Source organism: Procambarus clarkii, chromosome 1 (assembly GCF_040958095.1).
Source record: "Procambarus clarkii isolate CNS0578487 chromosome 1, FALCON_Pclarkii_2.0, whole genome shotgun sequence".
Classification (NCBI taxonomy): Eukaryota; Metazoa; Arthropoda; class Malacostraca; order Decapoda; family Cambaridae; genus Procambarus; species Procambarus clarkii.
The window spans coordinates 18,356,282-18,374,980 of NC_091150.1; positions in this window are offsets into that span (position 1 = coordinate 18,356,282).

Here is an 18,699-nt window from a genome sequence, read left to right on the forward strand (position 1 = left end):
ATTAAGTGGGTTAGATGACTCGTAGAGTGAGGTGTACCCGCATTTATAAATGTCTAGATTTCTCCGTGTAAGCCTCCATAAATTACAGCCCCGCTCCTGTGTCAGCTAAGTCCACTACGGGTTCACCATAGCCCGTGCTACTTGGAACTTTTTTTTTCCCCGAGTAGCTATAACTAAAGCCACCACCACCTTGTGGTCAGTACAGCTGTGTCACCACAACAGTGTACTCACCTAGTTGTGCTTGCGGGGGTTGAGCTCTGGCTCTTTGGTCCCGCCTCTCAACCGTCAATCAACTGGTGTAAACATATCTACACTTAAGAACATAAGAACATAAGAACAAAGGTAACTGCAGAAGGCCTATTGGCCCATACGAGGCAGCTCCTATTCTATAACCACCCAATCCCACTCATATACTTGTCCAACCCGTGCTTGAAACAATCGAGGGACCCCACCTCCACAATGTTACGCGGCAATTGGTTCCACAAATCAACAACCCTGTTACTGAACCAGTATTTACCCAAGTCTTTCCTAAATCTAAACTTATCCAATTTATATCCATTGTTTCGTGTTCTGTCCTGTGTTGATACTTTTAATACCCTATTAATATCCCCCCGGTTATGTCCATTCATCCACTTGTAAACCTCTATCATGTCACCCCTAACTCTTCGCCTTTCCAGTGAATGCAACTTAAGCTTTGTTAATCTTTCTTCATATGAAAGATTTCTAATTTGGGGAATTAACTTAGTCATCCTACGCTGGACACGTTCAAGTGAATTTATATCCATTCTATAATATGGCGACCAAAACTGAACTGCATAATCTAAATGGGGCCTAACTAGAGCAAGATATAGCTTGAGAACCACACCAGGTGTCTTGTTACTAACGCTGCGATTAATAAATCCAAGTGTCCGATTTGCCTTATTACGAACATTTATGCATTGATCCTTTTGTTTTAAATTCTTACTAATCATAACTCCCAGATCCCTTTCGCAATCCGACTTCGCAATCACAACACCATCTAGCTCGTATCTTGTAACTCTATCATCATTACCTAACCTCAGAACTTTACATTTATCAGCATTAAACTGCATCTGCCAATCCTTTGACCATTTCAAAACCCTATCTAGATCAACTTGAAGTGATAGTGAGTCCTCCTCCGAATTAATTTCCCTACCGATTTTCGTATCATCGGCAAATTTGCAAATGTTGCTACTCAAACCTGAATCTAAATCATTTATATATATATTATAAACAACAGAGGTCCCAGGACAGAGCCTTGAGGCACTCCACTTACAACATTTTCCCACTCTGACTTGATTCCATTTATACTAACTCTCTGTTTCCTTTGGTATAGCCATGCCCTAATCCAGCTTAATATAGCACCCCCAATACCATGAGACTCTATTTTTTTAATCAGTCTTTCATGTGGCACTGTATCAAAAGCTTTGCTAAAGTCAAGGTATACAACATCGCAATCCTTACCACTATCAACTGCCTCAACAATGCTAGAATAAAAAGATAACAAATTTGTTAAACATGAACGGCCATTTATAAAACCATGTTGCGACTCAATTATTAATTTATGTTTTTCAAGATGAAGACGAATTTTATTTGCTATTATAGATTCGAGTAACTTTCCCACAATAGACGTTAGGCTAATTGGTCGATAGTTAGACGCAAGTGATCTATCTCCTTTCTTAAAAACTGGTATCACATTAGCAACTTTCCAAAACTCTGGCACTCTGCCTGACTCTATTGATTTATTAAATATGGTTGACAGTGGGTCACAAAGCTCCTCTTTGCATTCTTTAAGCACCCTAGCAAACACTTCATCCGGCCCTGGGGATTTGTTTGGTTTGAGTTTTACTATTTGTTTAAGAACATCCTCCCTGGTAACTGCTAAACTCGTCAACCTGTCCTCGTCCCCACCCACATAGACTTGTTCGGCTGAAGGCATATTGTTAAGTTCCTCTTTAGTAAATACAGATACAAAATATTTATTAAAAATACTACTCATCTCTTCATCACTATCTGTTATTTGACCTGTCTCAGTTTTTAATGGACCTATCCTTTCCCTAGTCTTAGTACGATATAACTGAAAAAACCCTTTAGGATTTGTCTTTGCTTGCCCTGCTATGCGAACTTCATAGTTTCTTTTTGCTTTCCTTATCTCTTTTTTAACATTTCTAACCAGTTGTACGAATTCCTGTTCTAAAGTGACCTCCCCATTTTTAATCCTTTTGTACCAAGCTCTCTTTTTACCTATAAGGTTCTTCAAATTCTTTGTTATCCACTTTGGGTCATTAGTATACGATCTATTCAATTTGTATGGTATACTACGTTCCTGTGCTTTGTTTAGAATATTCTTAAATAAGTTATATATTGAATCCACATCGAAATCCCCATTTAAGTCACCTATCGCTGGGTTCATGTCTCGCTCCAAGACCGGCCCACACCCCATACCCAAGCCTTTCCAATCAATTTGACCCAAAAAATTTCTTAGGCTATTAAAATCAGCTTTTCGAAAATCTGGCACTTTAACAGAATTTTCTCCTACTGGTCTATTCCATTCTATGCTAAATCTGATTTCTTTGTGATCACTGCTCCCTAGCTCACTCCCTATTTCGATGTCATTAATTTGCGTTTCCCTGTTAGTTAACACTAAATCTAAAATATTATTTTCCCGTGTTGGTTCCTTAATGTGTTGCGTAAGAAAGCAATCGTCAATTAATTCTAGAAAATCTTCTACTTCACTATTCCCTGTTTTGTTCAACCAGTTTATTCCGCTAAAATTAAAGTCACCCATGACATAAATACTGTTAGATCTAGATGCTCTAGATATTTCATCCCATAGATGCTTTGCTTCCATTCTGTCTAAATTTGGTGGCCTATATATTACTCCTATTATAATATTATTAGCTTTTTCGTTTAATTCAATCCAAATAGTTTCTGTGTGTGGCTCTGTTTTGATTCCCTCTTTGAGACTACATTTCAAATTGTCCCTAACATATATGGCTACTCCACCTCCTCGTCTAATATATCTATCTGTGTGAAATAGTTTAAATCCATATATTTGATATTCAGCTAATAGTTCTCTATTTTCTACATTCATCCACGTTTCGGTAAGTGCAATAATATCTATTTTTTCTGTGCAGACAAGAGCATTTAATTCGTTAATTTTATTTCTTAGACTTCTACTGTTAGTGTAATATACCCTAAGTGAATTGTTATTTTGCGGACCTTCTCTTTCCCTGATCGTTTTGCCAATTCCTTTCTCCCACAAACACATACTTTTATTACCTCCTTCCTCCAAATCAATTCCCATACCTCTATCTACTAACAGTTTAAACCCAAACAAACACCTCTAACCACTTCTTCTAGCGAGTTCGCAACAGCAACAACCCCAGCTCTCGATAGATGCACCCCATCACGAGCATACATTTCATTTCTTCCATAGAAGTGTTCCCAGTTGTCTATGAAAGATATTGCATTTGATTTGCAATATCTTTCCAGCCGGCAATTGACACCAAGTGCCCTCGATATCCATTCATTTCCCACTCCCTTTCTTGGAAGAATGCCACATATGATCGGGATTCCTCCCTTGCTCCTAACTAACTCTATGGCTGTTTTATACCTCTGAATCAGTTCCTCACTCCTGACTCGACCAACATCATTTCCTCCCACGCTAATGCAAATAATGGGATTGTTCCCATTACTTGAAACTGTGTATGAAGTCACCCTCCACCACATCACTTCCTAATGCATTCCATTTGTATTTTATAAGTGTATTAACAAGTGTGTACTCCTGAAGTTGTCACAGTGCTGACCAAACCCCGAACAATAAAACTGGAAACATTTAGTGACCTAGTGTTTCTTGACCCTCCACACGGTAGAAGATATGTGCGCAGTATGGAAAATATCCAAGATAAAATGACTAGTGACAATGCTGGTGTGTTTAATGACACGTGTATTAGAGAAAACCTGTTCCCAAAATACTACTATCTATATTTCATTGAATATGACTACATATACTGATTATATTCTTGTTTAGGGCTTCTATCCCTCTCACTGGTGCTCTTCCATCTGGGTTTGGCTGGAACAGGTCCCAAATGTCATCCTTCATCGGGGTAAACTAAAAGAACAATTAGCTGTAGAATGTATTACACTAATTATAAATTTATCCGCTTCGAACCAACATGGTTCATTCTCAAGTGATGGGACTGTATGTTGCTGTTTTAGATTCAGCTGCTCGGAACATAAAGTTCTACGGTGAGCCCATTGTGGACTTACCTGGCACAGCTAAGTCCACTATGGGATACAGTCCCATCACTGTATCGGTGATACAGTGTATCGGTGATGGGACTGTACTGGGCGTATTGGATTTATACCACTAGGGAGGTCAGGTACATACAAATAGGTGAAGAGTAAGGCATAACGGGTGAGGAGTAAGGCATAACGGGGGAAGAGTAAGGCATAACGGGGGAAGAGTAAGGCATAACGGGTGAGGAGTAAGGCATAACGGGTGAGGAGTAAGGCATAACGGGGGAAGAGTAAGGCATAACGGGTGAGGAGTAAGGCATAACGGGGGAAGAGTAAGGCATAACGGGGGAAGAGTAAGGCATAACGGGTGAGGAGTAAGGCATAACGGGTGAGGAGTAAGGCATAACGGGGGAAGAGTAAGGCATAACGGGGGAAGAGTAAGGCATAACGGGTGAGGAGTAAGGCATAACGGGTGAGGAGTAAGGCATAACGGGGGAAGAGTAAGGCATAACGGGGGGAAGAGTAAGGCATAACGGGGGGAAGAGTAAGGCATAACGGGGGAAGAGTAAGGCATAACGGGGGGAAGAGTAAGGCATAACGGGTGAAGAGTAAGGCATAACGGGGGGAAGAGTAAGGCATAACGGGTGAAGAGTAAGGCATAACGGGAGGAAGAGTAAGGCATAACGGGGGGAAGAGTAAGGCATAACGGAGGAAGAGTAAGGCATAACGGGAGGAAGAGTAAGGCATAACGGGGGAAGAGTAAGGCATAACGGGGGAAGAGTAAGGCATAACGGGGGGAAGAGTAATGCATAACGGGGGGAAGAGTAAGGCATAACGGGGGAAGAGTAAGGCATAACGGGGGAAGAGTAAGGCATAACAGGGGGGAAGAGTAAGGCATAACGGGGGAAGAGTAAGGCATAACGGGGGAAGAGTAAGGCATAACGGGAGGAAGAGTAAGGCATAACGGGGGAAGAGTAAGGCATAACGGGGGAAGAGTAAGGCATAACGGGGGGAAGAGTAATGCATAACGGGGGGAAGAGTAATGCATAACGGGGGGAAGAGTAAGGCATAACGGGGGAAGAGTAAGGCATAACGGGGGAAGAGTAAGGCATAACAGGGGGGAAGAGTAAGGCATAACGGGGGAAGAGTAAGGCATAACGGGGGAAGAGTAAGGCATAACGGGGGAAGAGTAAGGCATAACGGGGGAAGAGTAAGGCATAACGGGGGAAGAGTAAGGCATAACGGGGGAAGAGTAAGGCATAACGGGGGAAGAGTAAGGCATAACGGAGGAAGAGTAAGGCATAACGGAGGAAGAGTAAGGCATAACGGGGGAAGAGTAAGGCATAACGGGGGAAGAGTAAGGCATAACGGGGGGAAGAGTAAGGCATAACGGGGGAAGAGTAAGGCATAACGGGGGAAGAGTAAGGCATAACGGGTGAAGAGTAAGGCATAACGGGGGGAAGAGTAAGGCATAACGGGTGAAGAGTAAGGCATAACGGGGGAAGAGTAAGGCATAACGGGTGAAGAGTAAGGCATAACGGGGGAAGAGTAAGGCATAACGGGGGAAGAGTAAGGCATAACGGGGGGAAGAGTAAGGCATAACGGGTGAAGAGTAAGGCATAACGGGGGAAGAGTAAGGCATAACGGGTGAAGAGTAAGGCATAACGGGGGGAAGAGTAAGGCATAACGGGGGAAGAGTAAGGCATAACGGGTGAGGAGTAAGGCATAACGGGGGGAAGAGTAAGGCATAACGGGTGAGGAGTAAGGCATAACGGGGGGAAGAGTAAGGCATAACGGGTGAAGAGTAAGGCATAACGGGGGAAGAGTAAGGCATAACGGGTGAAGAGTAAGGCATAACGGGGGGAAGAGTAAGGCATAACGGGGGAAGAGTAAGGCATAACGGGGGAAGAAAAAGGCGTAAATGGGGGGAAGAATAAAACGAAAAAAGGAGGAAGGACATAGAAAGATAAATGAGGTGTAGTGGGCGTGGCATCAGGTGTAGTGGGCGTGGCATCAGGTGTAGTGGGCGTGGCATCAGGTGTAGTGGGCGTGGCATCAGGTGTAGTGGGCGTGGCATCAGGTGTAGTGGGCGTGGCATCAGGTGTAGTGGGCGTGGCATCAGGTGTAGTGGGCGTGGCATATTGAGCAGTCTTCTATGTTGATATCTTGACGTTCTGGCCTGGTTCTTACTCTCATGGTGGGGAATGTGAATAGTTCTGGAATTTGGGTATTCATGGTGGGTTGTTCTATTCTTATGAGGCTTGCTTCAAGAATTTGTAATCTTCTTACATCCTGGGTTTTGTCTATTATACGAGTGTTTTTATTCAACATTACTCTTGTTAGGGTCATGTCATGGGCTTATTTCATGTGATTTTTGGGGGCACCTGATACCTATGTACTTAGGGGCTACATCATTCGTGGGGCAGGTGTACATATATACCATGCACATGTGTACATGTATACCATGCACAGGTGTACATGTGTACTACGATTGACTGCTGTAAAGGTTTCTCCGTCGGCTTCGGGCTGCTTATAATAAGTCGGTAGTCTTCTTTGTCTTATAGTATATAATTAAATATAATATATAACATCTAATATACAACATTAGGTCTATGTTTTGGTTAGGAGTTATGTTTTTCACTCCTTTATGGATTATTTCTTTCATTTGCGACGTAGAGCGACGGTCTTAATTCATGCAGGTCGGCGTTCAATCCCCGACCGTCCAAGTGGTTGGGCACCATTCTTTCCCCCCCCCCCCCACTCCGTCCCATGCCAAATCCTGATCTCTTCCCAGTGCTATATAGTGGTAATGGCTTGGCGCTTTCCCTGATAATTCCCTCCCTCACCAACACCCGGGATATTGTTACAAACTGCCCCCCCCCCCGCGGTGTTACAAACTGCCTCCCCCGCGGTGTTACAAACTGCCTCCCCCGCGGTGTTACAAACTGCCTCCCCCGCAGTGTTACAAACTGCCTCCCCCGCGGTGTTACAAACTGCCTCCCCCGCGGTGTTACAAACTGCCTCCCCCGCGGTGTTACAAACTGCCTCCCCCGCGGTGTTACAAACTGCCTCCCCCGCGGTGTTACAAACTGCCTGCCCCGCGGTGTTACAAACTGCCCCCCCCCCGCAGTGTTACAAACTGCCTCCCCCGCGGTGTTACAAACTGCCTCCCCCGCGGGGTTACAAACTGCCTCCCCCGCGGTGTTACAAACTGCCTCCCCCGCGGTGTTACAAACTGCCTCCCCCGCGGGGTTACAAACTGCCTCCCCCGCGGTGTTACAAACTGCCTCCCCCGCGGTGTTACAAACTGCCTCCCCCGCGGTGTTACAAACTGCCTGCCCCGCGGTGTTACAAACTGCCCCCCCCCCCGCAGTGTTACAAACTGCCTCCCCCGCGGTGTTACAAACTGCCTCCCCCGCGGTGTTACAAACTGCCTCCCCCGCGGTGTTACAAACTGCCTCCCCCGCGGTGTTACAAACTGCCTCCCCCGCGGTGTTACAAACTGCCTCCCCCGCGGGGTTACAAACTGCCTCCCCCGCGGTGTTACAAACTGCCTCCCCCGCGGTGTTACAAACTGCCTCCCCCGCGGTGTTACAAACTGCCTCCCCCGCGGTGTTACAAACTGCCTCCCCCGCGGGGTTACAAACTGCCTCCCCCGCGCTGTTACAAACTGCCTCCCCCGCGGTGTTACAAACTGCCTCCCCCGCGGTGTTACAAACTGCCTCCCCCGCGGTGTTACAAACTGCCTCCCCCGCGGTGTTACAAACTGCCTCCCCCGCGGTGTTACAAACGGCCCCCCCCCCCGCGGTGTTACAAACTGCCTCCCCCGCGGTGTTACAAACTGCCCCCCCCGCGGTGTTACAAACTGCCTCCCCCGCGGTGTTACAAACTGCCTCCCCCGCGGTGTTACAAACTGCCTCCCCCGCGGTGTTACAAACTGCCTCCCCCGCGGTGTTACAAACTGCCCCCCCCCCCGCGGTGTTACAAACTGCCCCCCCCCCGCGGTGTTACAAACTGCCCCCCCCCGCGGTGTTACAAACTGCCTCCCCCGCGGTGTTACAAACTGCCTCCCCCGCGGTGTTACAAACTGCCTTCCCCGCGGTGTTACAAACTGCCTCCCCCGCGGTGTTACAAACTGCCTCCCCCGCGGTGTTACAAACTGCCTCCCCCGCGGTGTTACAAACTGCCTCCCCCGCGGTGTTACAAACTGCCTCCCCCGCGGTGTTACAAACTGCCTCCCCCGCGGTGTTACAAACTGCCTCCCCCGCGGTGTTACAAACTGCCTCCCCCGCGGTGTTACAAACTGCCTTCCCCGCGGTGTTACAAACTGCCTCCCCCGCGGTGTTACAAACTGCCTCCCCCGCGGTGTTACAAACTGTCGGAAAATCCGACACCATTTAATATATCATACAGACAGATAATAGCTGTGTTGTATAAACAAGTTAACCCATAGAAAACGTAACTTGTAGTGGAATTACCGTCTAAAGAAAACGGGATATCATCACCACATACTATTATATTCACCACCTATTATGGTGGGAATTATTCTTAAATACATTAGTCTTTGGACTTTACCATTATAAAAACATCTCATATAAATTAACTTAATTATCAATATTAAAGTAGAGTAAATGTGACCCTTCTATCACTTATTGACATCTGGACAATGTAGGCCAGGCGTCAGTGGGGAAGGAGGGCAGCCATGGTTGATACTAGACCAGAGGCTCACGGGAGCAAATACGGCTCCTGTTAATTTTACTTGGACGTAGTGTTATGGAAACCAAAGGTGTACCATCTTCAACACGCTGTCAACAAATTCAAGTTAAGTGTTCTTTCCGAAACCCATGTATCTTTCATTTGTGGCCATTAATGTCATTATATAGGGTGACCCGGTTGGAGCACGTGGTAGCCTCAAACTAAAGGTAATTAAGCCAGGTCTTCATTGTTCCATGTATAGTGTTTTCTCTGATATACCTGTCATATATAGGATTCTGGCTTTACAGCTAGTGCCCTTTTAACAGGTCAAGACGAGGAAGCATATGCTTTGTGCATCAGTTACCAGGGTGATGGAAGCTACCTCAAAGAGGGAAAATGTGGTGTCTACATCCTGGTTATACCTGCTGTACAAATAAGATAAGGAACCTCTTCAATGTATGTAGTCTAATACTGTAGTTTGATTGGCTGCATATATATAAATTTAATTAATATAAACCCTCCTAATGTGTAGAGGATCGATTTGTGACATTGAGATTATTGCAGAAATACAGTCCACTTATTATACAAATTGCTATCGAAGTATACGAATTAACGTAAATATAAATTCATATAAATTAAATAAATATAAATCTCACAGGTCAGTTCCCACACAAACTGCCTCCCCCGCGGTGTTACAAACTGCCTCCCCCGCGGTGTTACAAACTGCCCCCCCCGCGGTGTTACAAACTGCCTCCCCCGCGGTGTTACAAACTGCCTCCCCCGCGGTGTTACAAACTGCCTCCCCCGCGGTGTTACAAACTGCCTTCCCCGCGGTGCACCACTCAGAGCCGTGGGTAAGTGCTCGACGAATATAAGCCTTGAGAACACTGACTTGGTATCTTTGGGGGCGCTCACTCCTACCGTTCAGGCATACTGCTATGTTGGTAGGCTTGGTATATACGCTGGTGCTTAGAGGCCGTTGTTAATAGTACATCCAGGAATGGCAGACTGTTGTTTGTACTATTTTAATGGGTAAAACGGAGTACTGACTCTCTCTCTACATGACTTTTTAGATTACTTAGTTCATCTGGTCTTTTACTATGACGATAATGTCATCAACATAACGGCAGTTTACAGTTAGTTTTACCCTACTACTGAAGACTCTGTCTTCGATGGTTCCCATGTAAAAATTAGGGAATAACACCCCTAAGAGGGAGCCCATTGCTTCTCCGTGTATCTGTAGATACATGTCCCCTTGTAGACTGATGAAAGGAACTTTAGTGCATGCCTCGAGAAGACTCTTCAAGTGTGGCTCGGGTATGTCTAATTTGGGAGTGCTCTCGTCTCTGTATACTCTGTCCAAGATCATACCTATGGTGGTGGTGTCGACTGGGACGTTGGTGAATAGGGATTCGACGTCCAGTTATCTTATCTTGAGATCTTGAGATGATTTCGGGGCTTTAGTGTCCCCGCGGCCCGGTCCTTGACCAGGCCTCCACCCCCAGGAAGCATCCCGTGACAGCTGACTAACACCCAGGTACTTTTTTACTGCTAGGTAACAGGGGGCATAGGGTGAAAGAAACTCTGCCCATTGTTTCTCGCCGGCGCCTGGAATCGAACCCAGGACCATAGGATCACAAGTCCCGCGTGCTGTCCGCTCGGCCGACCGGCTCCCTAAATGGCTTCTCCAGTGAAGCAATAATTCCATCGGGCTGAGTAGTTTGTATTATTTCTAGGCAATCTGCTGACGATTGTAGACAATAGTTACTGGGAGTGTATGGAGTTAGGAGTTGGTTAAGTCTTTGTGCCAGGAGGGAGGCTGGACTTGGTATTTGGCTGATTATCGGCCGTAGTGGGTTAAGTCTTTGTGCCAGGTGGGAGGTTGGACTTGGTATTTGGCTGATTATCGGCCGTAGTGGGTTACCTGGTCTGTGTGTCGTAACAGTGCTATAAGCATATCCTAAGCCATAGTCGCCCTCGAGTTTAGAGAAATGAACACTACCTTACGTCACATTGACTGAGGTAATAGTTTGGTTCTCTTTGCCTGCAGAGACATGACAGTTGTGTACACACCTGTCATGTGTATACACCTGTCATGTGTACACACCTGTCATGTGTATACACCTGTCACGTGTACACACCTGTCATGTGTACACACCTGTCATGTGTACACACCTGTCATGTGTACACACCTGTCATGTCCACACACCTGTCATGTGTATACACCTGTCATGTGTACACACCTGTCATGTGTACACACCTGTCACGTGTACACACCTGTCACGTGTACACACCTGTCACGTGTACACACCTGTCACGTGTACACACCTGTCACGTGTATACACCTGTCACGTGTACACACCTGTCACGTGTACACACCTGTCACGTGTACACACCTGTCACGTGTACACACCTGTCACGTGTACACACCTGTCACGTGTATACACCTGTCACGTGTACACACCTGTCACGTGTACACACCTGTCACGTGTACACACCTGTCACGTGTACACACCTGTCACGTGTACACACCTGTCACGTGTACACACCTGTCACGTGTACACACCTGCACTATCATGGTTCGCCCTTCAAGGACTCGTCTTTCCCACCACCACAATATATTTATTTTAGGTAATTTGAAAACTGTGTATTAGTGAATAGATTTTCTCCGTTTTCTCACGAGAAATAAATGTTTAAACAAAATATGTTGTTTGAATTGTATGAGCATAACAGAAGGGCAGGTTGTTATGTAGGCCCAGGACTGTAGTTACACGCGGGGGACGAACTCTCACCTTTACACTACCAGGTATGTTTGTCGTGAACTGTACCACCTAGCTAGCTAGCTCTCTCTCTCTCTGTTTCTCTCTCTCTCTGTCTCTGTTTCTCTCTCTCTCTCTCTCTCTCTCTCTCTCTCTCTCTCTCTCTCTCTCTCTCTCTCTCTCTCTCTCTCTCTCTGTCTGTCTGTCTGTCTGTCTCTCTGTCTGTCTGTCTGTCTCTCTCTGTCTCTGTCTCTCTCTGTCTCTGTCTCTCTCTCTCTCTCTCTCTCTCTCTCTCTCTCTCTCTCTCTCTCTCTCTCTCTCTCTCTCTCTCTCTCTCTCTCTCTCTCTGTCTGTCTCTGTCTCTGTCTATCTCTGTCTCTCTCTCTCTCTCTCTCTCTCTCTCTGTGTTAGTTACATGTGTGGACACGTGAGGAAGGTGAAGATCATTTAGGCCTACATGTCACAGTCATCATTCTTGGTATACACGTGGATACATACTAGTGACTCAGAGCGATACATAGCATGAATGCTATGTATGAAACGCTCTAGCCAAACATGAAGGAATGACCATACATACACTCTCGGGCCATACATGCAGGTAGATACACTCAGGGTACACATACCAGGACCTATTGACAAGAGGAAACAAGAGTGGGGAACTATACTGGAAGGTGATGGGCCGTTGTTGTGGCGGCCCGGCGGGCCCGAGGACATGTCACACAGATGACGAACACTCCAGATATTGGGCTCAAGCGATTGGGCTCAAGCGAGTGGGTCCAGCGTAGCCGAGGACACCAGCAGCAGACCTTCACTCACCCACTGGAGCTGTGCACACTTATGGCGGTAATACGGGAGTTACCTGGGGTATACCTAGAGTGGGTTTCCAGAGTATTTTCTACTCCCCCGAGCCCGGCCTGAGGCCAGGCTCTATACTCACGAGATGAGGGTTAGAGACACTGTGTGGTGTTTGTGAAAAAGGAAATAATTAATTTTTATATATATACGTCTGTATATACTTCTGAATTATATATATATATATATATATATATATATATATATATATATATATATATATATTAGTATATTTTGGTAGCAGTCTTTCCTGTAGACATATATTATTAAATATGACCGAAAAAGTAAGATTAATAATTCTAACACGAATTTTCTCAATCTTTCGTACATTTCTTTTCACTGTTGGAGGTAATTCAAAAATCAATTCTCCAAAATTCATTTTTATTTCTAGTCTGACGCGACACGAGCGCGTTTCGTAAAACTTATTACATTTTCAAAGACTTTAGTTTACAAATACACAACTGAATAGAACTTACGCATCTCCGATTTTGTTTTATATCTACATTTGAGTGAGGTGGATGGGGTGAGGTGGCATTAATAGGGTATTAATTTCATCAACACAAGACAGAACAAGAGGTGGCATTAATAGGGTATTAATTTACAGATTAATTTAATAATAGAACTTACTTGAATGTAAGTTCTATTCAGTTGTGTATTTGTAAACTAAAGTCTTTGAAAATGTAATAAGTTTTACGAAACGCGCTCGTGTCGCGTCAAACTAGAAATAAAAATGAATTTTGGAGAATTGATTTTTGAATTACCTCCAACAGTGAAAAGAAATGTACGAAAGATTGAGAAAATTCGTGTTAGAATTATTAATCTTACTTTTTCGGTCATATTTAATAATTATATATATATATATATATATATATATATATATATATATATATATATATATATATATATATATATATATATGTCGTACCTAGTAGCCAGAACGCACTTCTCAGCCAAATATGCAAGGCCCGATTTGCCTAATAAGCCAAGTTTTCATGAATTAATTGTTTTTCGACTACCTAACCTACCTAACCTAACCTAACCTATCTTTTTCAGCTACCTAACCCAACCTAACCTATAAAGATAGGTTAGGTTAGGTTAGGTAGGGTTGGTTAGGTTCGGTCATATATCTATGTTAATTTTAACTCCAATAAAAAAAAATTGACCTCATACATAATAAAATGGGTAGCTCTATCATTTCATAAGAAAAAAATTAGAGAAAATATATTAATTCAGGAAAACTTGGCTTATTAGGCAAATCGGGCCTTGCATAGTAGGCTGAGAAGTGTGTTCTGGCTACTAGGTACGACATATATATATATATATATATATATATATATATATATATATATATATATATATATATATATATATATATATATATATATACACACACAAATTATTGGCTGTGTATATATAACCCTCTTTATGCTAATAAAATATAGCGATATATATATAGTGATATATTAATGAGGTTGAGAGGTTTCATGTGCAAGGGTCTGTGACCAAGGCTGTCTTATCTACGGTTGTTCCGGCAATATTTCTTATGCTAGCTGGGAGGACGTTGAACAACCGCGGACCTCTGATGTTTATACAGTGTTCTCTGATTGTGCCTATGGCACCTCTGCTCTTCACTGGTTCTTATTCTGCATTTTCTTCCATGTCGTTCACTCCAGGACGTTGTTATTTTACTGCGTAGATTTGGGGCCTGGCCCTCCAGTATCTTCCATGTGTATATTATTTGGTATCTCTCTCGTCTCCTTTCTAGTGAGTACTTTTGGAGAACTTTGAGACGATCCCAATAATTTAGGTGCTTTATCTCGTCTATGCGTGCCGTATATGTTCTCTGTATTCCCTCTATTTCAGCAATCTCTCCTGCTCTGAAGGGGGAAGTGAGTACTGAGCAGTACTCGAGACGGGACAACACAAGTGACTTGAAGAGTACAACCATTGTGGTGGGATCTCTGGACTTGAAAGTTCTCGTAATCCATCCTATCATTTTTCTGGCTGTCGCAATATTTGCTTGGTTATGCTCCTTAAACGTTAGGTCGTCAGACATCATTATTCCCAAATCCTTGACATTCTGTTTTCCTACTATGGGCAGATTCGATTATGTTGTGTACCCTGTATGTTTCAGATCCTCATTTTTGCCTTATCTGAGTACCTGGAATTTATCACTGTTTAACATCATGTTATTTTCTGCTGCTCAATCGAAAACTATTAATATCTGCTTGTAGTTTTTCGATGTCTTCAACAGAGGTAATTTTCATGCTGATTTTTGTGTCATCTGCAAAGGATGATACGAAGCTGTGACATGTATCTGAGTCTATATCTGATAGGAGAATAAGGAACAGTAGCGGTGCAAGGACTGTACCTTGAGGTACAGAGCTTTAAACTGCGCTTGGGCTCGATTTTATATGGCTGACTGTTACTCGCTGAGTCCTGTTTGACAGAAAACTGTGTATCCAACGTCCTACTTTACCAGTTATTCCCATTGACCTCATTTTGTGTGATATCACGCCATGGTCACATTTGTCGAATGCCTTTGCAAAATCCGTGTATACCACATCAGCATTCTGTTTTTCTTCTAATGCCTCAGTGACTTTGTCGTAGTGGTCAAGTACCTGTGAGAACCCACCCACCCACACAGCAGGAGGACCCACCCACCCACACAGCAGAAGGACCCACCCACCTACCCACACAGCAGGAGGACCCACCCACCCACGCAGCAGAAGGACCCACCCACCCACCCACACAGCAGGAGGACCCACCCACCCACGCAGCAGAAGGACCCACCCACCTACCCACACAGCAGGAGGACCCACCCACCCACACCGCAGGAGGATCCACCCACCCACGCAGCAAGAGGACCCACCCACCCACGCAGCAGGAGGACCCACCCACCCACGCAGGAGGACCCACCCACCCACGCAGCAGGAGGACCCACCCACCCACGCAGCAGGAGGACCCACCCACCCACGCAGCAGGAGGACCCACCCACCCACGCAGCAGAAGGACCCACCCACCCACGCAGCAGGACAACACAGGAGGAGGAACACACAGGAGGACCCACCCACACAGCAAGAGCAAACCACACAGCAGGAGTACCCACCCACACAGCAAGAGCACCCACCCACCCACCCACACAGCAGGAGGACCCCACCCACCCACACAGCAGGAAGACCCCACCCACTCACACATCAGGAGGACCCCACCCACTCACACAACAGGACCCACTCATCCACCCACACATCAAGAGGACCCCCCACCCACACAGCAGGAGGACCCCCTCACCCACACAGCAGGAGGACCCACCCACCCACACAGCAGGAGGACCCACTCATCCACCCACACAGCAGGAGGACCCACCCACCCACACAGCAGGAGGACCCACTCATCCACCCACACAGCAGGAGGACCCTCCCACCCACACAGCAGGAGGACCCACCCACCCACCCACACAGCAGGAGGACCCCCCCCCACCCACACTGCACGAGTGCCCACCCACCCACACAGCAGGAGGACCCCCCCCACCCACACTGCACGAGTGCCCACCCACCCACACAGCAGGAGGACCCCCCACCCACACTGCACGTGGACCCACAAACACACACAGCAGAACCCACACAGGAGGACCCAGCCAGCAGGAGGAGGACCCAGCCAGCAGGAGGAGGACCCAGCCAGCAGGAGGAGGACCCAGCCAGCAGGAGGAGGACCCAGCCAGCAGCAGGAGGACCCAGCCAGCAGGAGGAGGACCCAGCCAGCAGCAGGAGGACCCAGCCAGCAGGAGGAGGACCCAGCCAGCAGGAGGACGACCCAGCCAGCAGGAGGAGGACCCAGGCAGCAGGAAGAGGACCCAGCCAGCAGGAGGAGGACCCAGCCAGCAGGAGGACCCAGCCAGCAGGAGGAGGACCCAGTCAGCAGGAGGAGGACCCAGCCAGCAGGAGGAGGACCCAGGCAGCAGGAGGAGGACCCAGGCAGCAGGAGGAGGACCCAGGCAGCAGGAGGAGGACCCAGGCAGCAGGAGGAGGACCCAGGCAGCAGGAGGAGGACCCAGGCAGCAGGAGGAGGACCCAGCCAGCAGGAGGAGGACCCAGCCAGCAGGAGGAGGACCCAGCCAGCAGGAGGAGGACCCAGCCAGCAGGAGGAGGACCCAGCCAGCAGGAGGAGGACCCAGCCAGCAGGAGGAGGACCCAGCCAGCAGGAGGAGGACCCAGCCAGCAGGAGGAGGACCCAGGCAGCAGGAGGAGGACCCAGCCAGCAGGAGGAGGACCCAGCCAGCAGGAGGAGGACCCAGGCAGCAGGAGGAGGACCCAGGCAGCAGCAGGAGGACCCAGGCAGCAGGAGGAGGACCCAACCAGCTGGAGGAGGACCCAGCCAGCAGGAGGAGGACCCAGCCAGATCGAGGAGGACCCAGCCAGCAGGAGGAGGACCCAGCCAGCAGGAGGACCCAGCCAGCAGGAGGAGGACCCAGGCAGCAGGAGGAGGACCCAGGCAGCAGGAGGACCCAGGCAGCAGGAGGAGGACCCAGCCAGCAGGAGGAGGACCCAGCCAGCAGGAGGAGGACCCAGCCAGCAGGACCCAGCCAGCAGGAGGAGGACCCAGCCAGCAGGAGGAGGACCCAGCCAGCAGGAGGAGGACCCAGGCAGCAGGACGACGACCCAGCCAGCAGGAGGACGACCCAGCCAGCAGGAGGAGGACCCAGCCAGCAGGAGGAGGACCCAGCCAGCAGGAGGAGGACCCAGGCAGCAGGAGGAGGACCCAGGCAGCAGGAGGAGGACCCAGGCAGCAGGAGGACCCAGCCAGCAGGAGGAGGACCCAGGCAGCAGGAGGAGGACCCAGCCAGCAGGAGGAGGACCCAGGCAGCAGGAGGAGGACCCAGCCAGCAGGAGGAGGACCCAGCCAGCACGAGGAGGACCCAGCCAGCACGAGGAGGACCCAGGCAGCAGGAGGAGGACCCAGCCAGCAGGAGGAGGACCCAGCCAGCAGGAGGACCCAGGCAGCAGGAGGACCCAGCCAGCAGGAGGACCCAGGAAGCAGGAGGAGGACCCAGGCAGCAGGAGGAGGACCCAACCAGCAGGAGGACCCAGCCAGCAGGAGGAGGACCCAGCCAGCAGGAGGATCCAGCCAGCAGGAGGACCCAGGCAGCAGGAGGAGGACCCAGCCAGCAGGAGGACCCAGGCAGCAGGAGGAGGACCCAGCCAGCAGGAGGAGGACCCAGCCAGCAGGAGGAGGACCCAGCCAGCAGGAGGAGGACCCAGCCAGCAGGAGGACCCAGGCAGCAGGAGGAGGACCCAGCCAGCAGGAGGACCCAGGAAGCAGGAGGAGGACCCAGGCAGCAGGAGGAGGACCCAGCCAGCAGGAGGACCCAGGCAGCAGGAGGAGGACCCAGCCAGCAGGAGGAGGACCCAGCCAGCAGAAGGAGGACCCAGCCAGCAGGAGGAGGACCCAGCCAGCAGGAGGAGGATCCAGCCAGCAGGAGGACCCAGCCAGCAGGAGGACCCAGGCAGCAGGAGGAGGACCCAGGCAGCAGGAGGACCCAGCCAGCAGGAGGAGGACCCAGCCAGCAGGAGGACCCAGGCAACAGGAGGACCCAGGCAGCAGGAGGAGGACCCAGCCAGCAGGAGGAGGACCCAGCCAGCAGGAGGACCCAGCCAGCAGGAGGAGGACCCAGCCAGCAGGAGGACCCAGGCAGCAGGAGGAGGACCCAGGCAGCAGGAGGACCCAGCCAGCAGGAAGAGGACCCAGGCAGCAGGAGGAGGACCCAGCCAGCAGGAGGAGGACCCAGGAAGCAGGAGGAGGACCCAGCCAGCAGGAGGAGGACCCAGCCAGCAGGAGGAGGAGGACCCAGCCAGCAGGAGGACCCAGCCAACAGGAGGAGGACCCAGGCAGCAGGAGGAGGACCCAGCCAGCAGGAGGAGGACCCAGCCAGCAGGAGGAGGACCCAGCCAGCAGGAGGAGGACCCAGCCAGCAGGAGGACCCAGCCAGTAGGAGGAGGACCCAGCCAGCAGGAGGAGGACCCAGGCAGCAGGAGGAGGACCCAGGCAGCAGGAGGACCCAGGCAGCAGGAGGAGGACCCAGGCAGCAGGAGGACCCAGCCAGCAGGAGGACCCAGCCAGCAGTAGGAGGACCCAG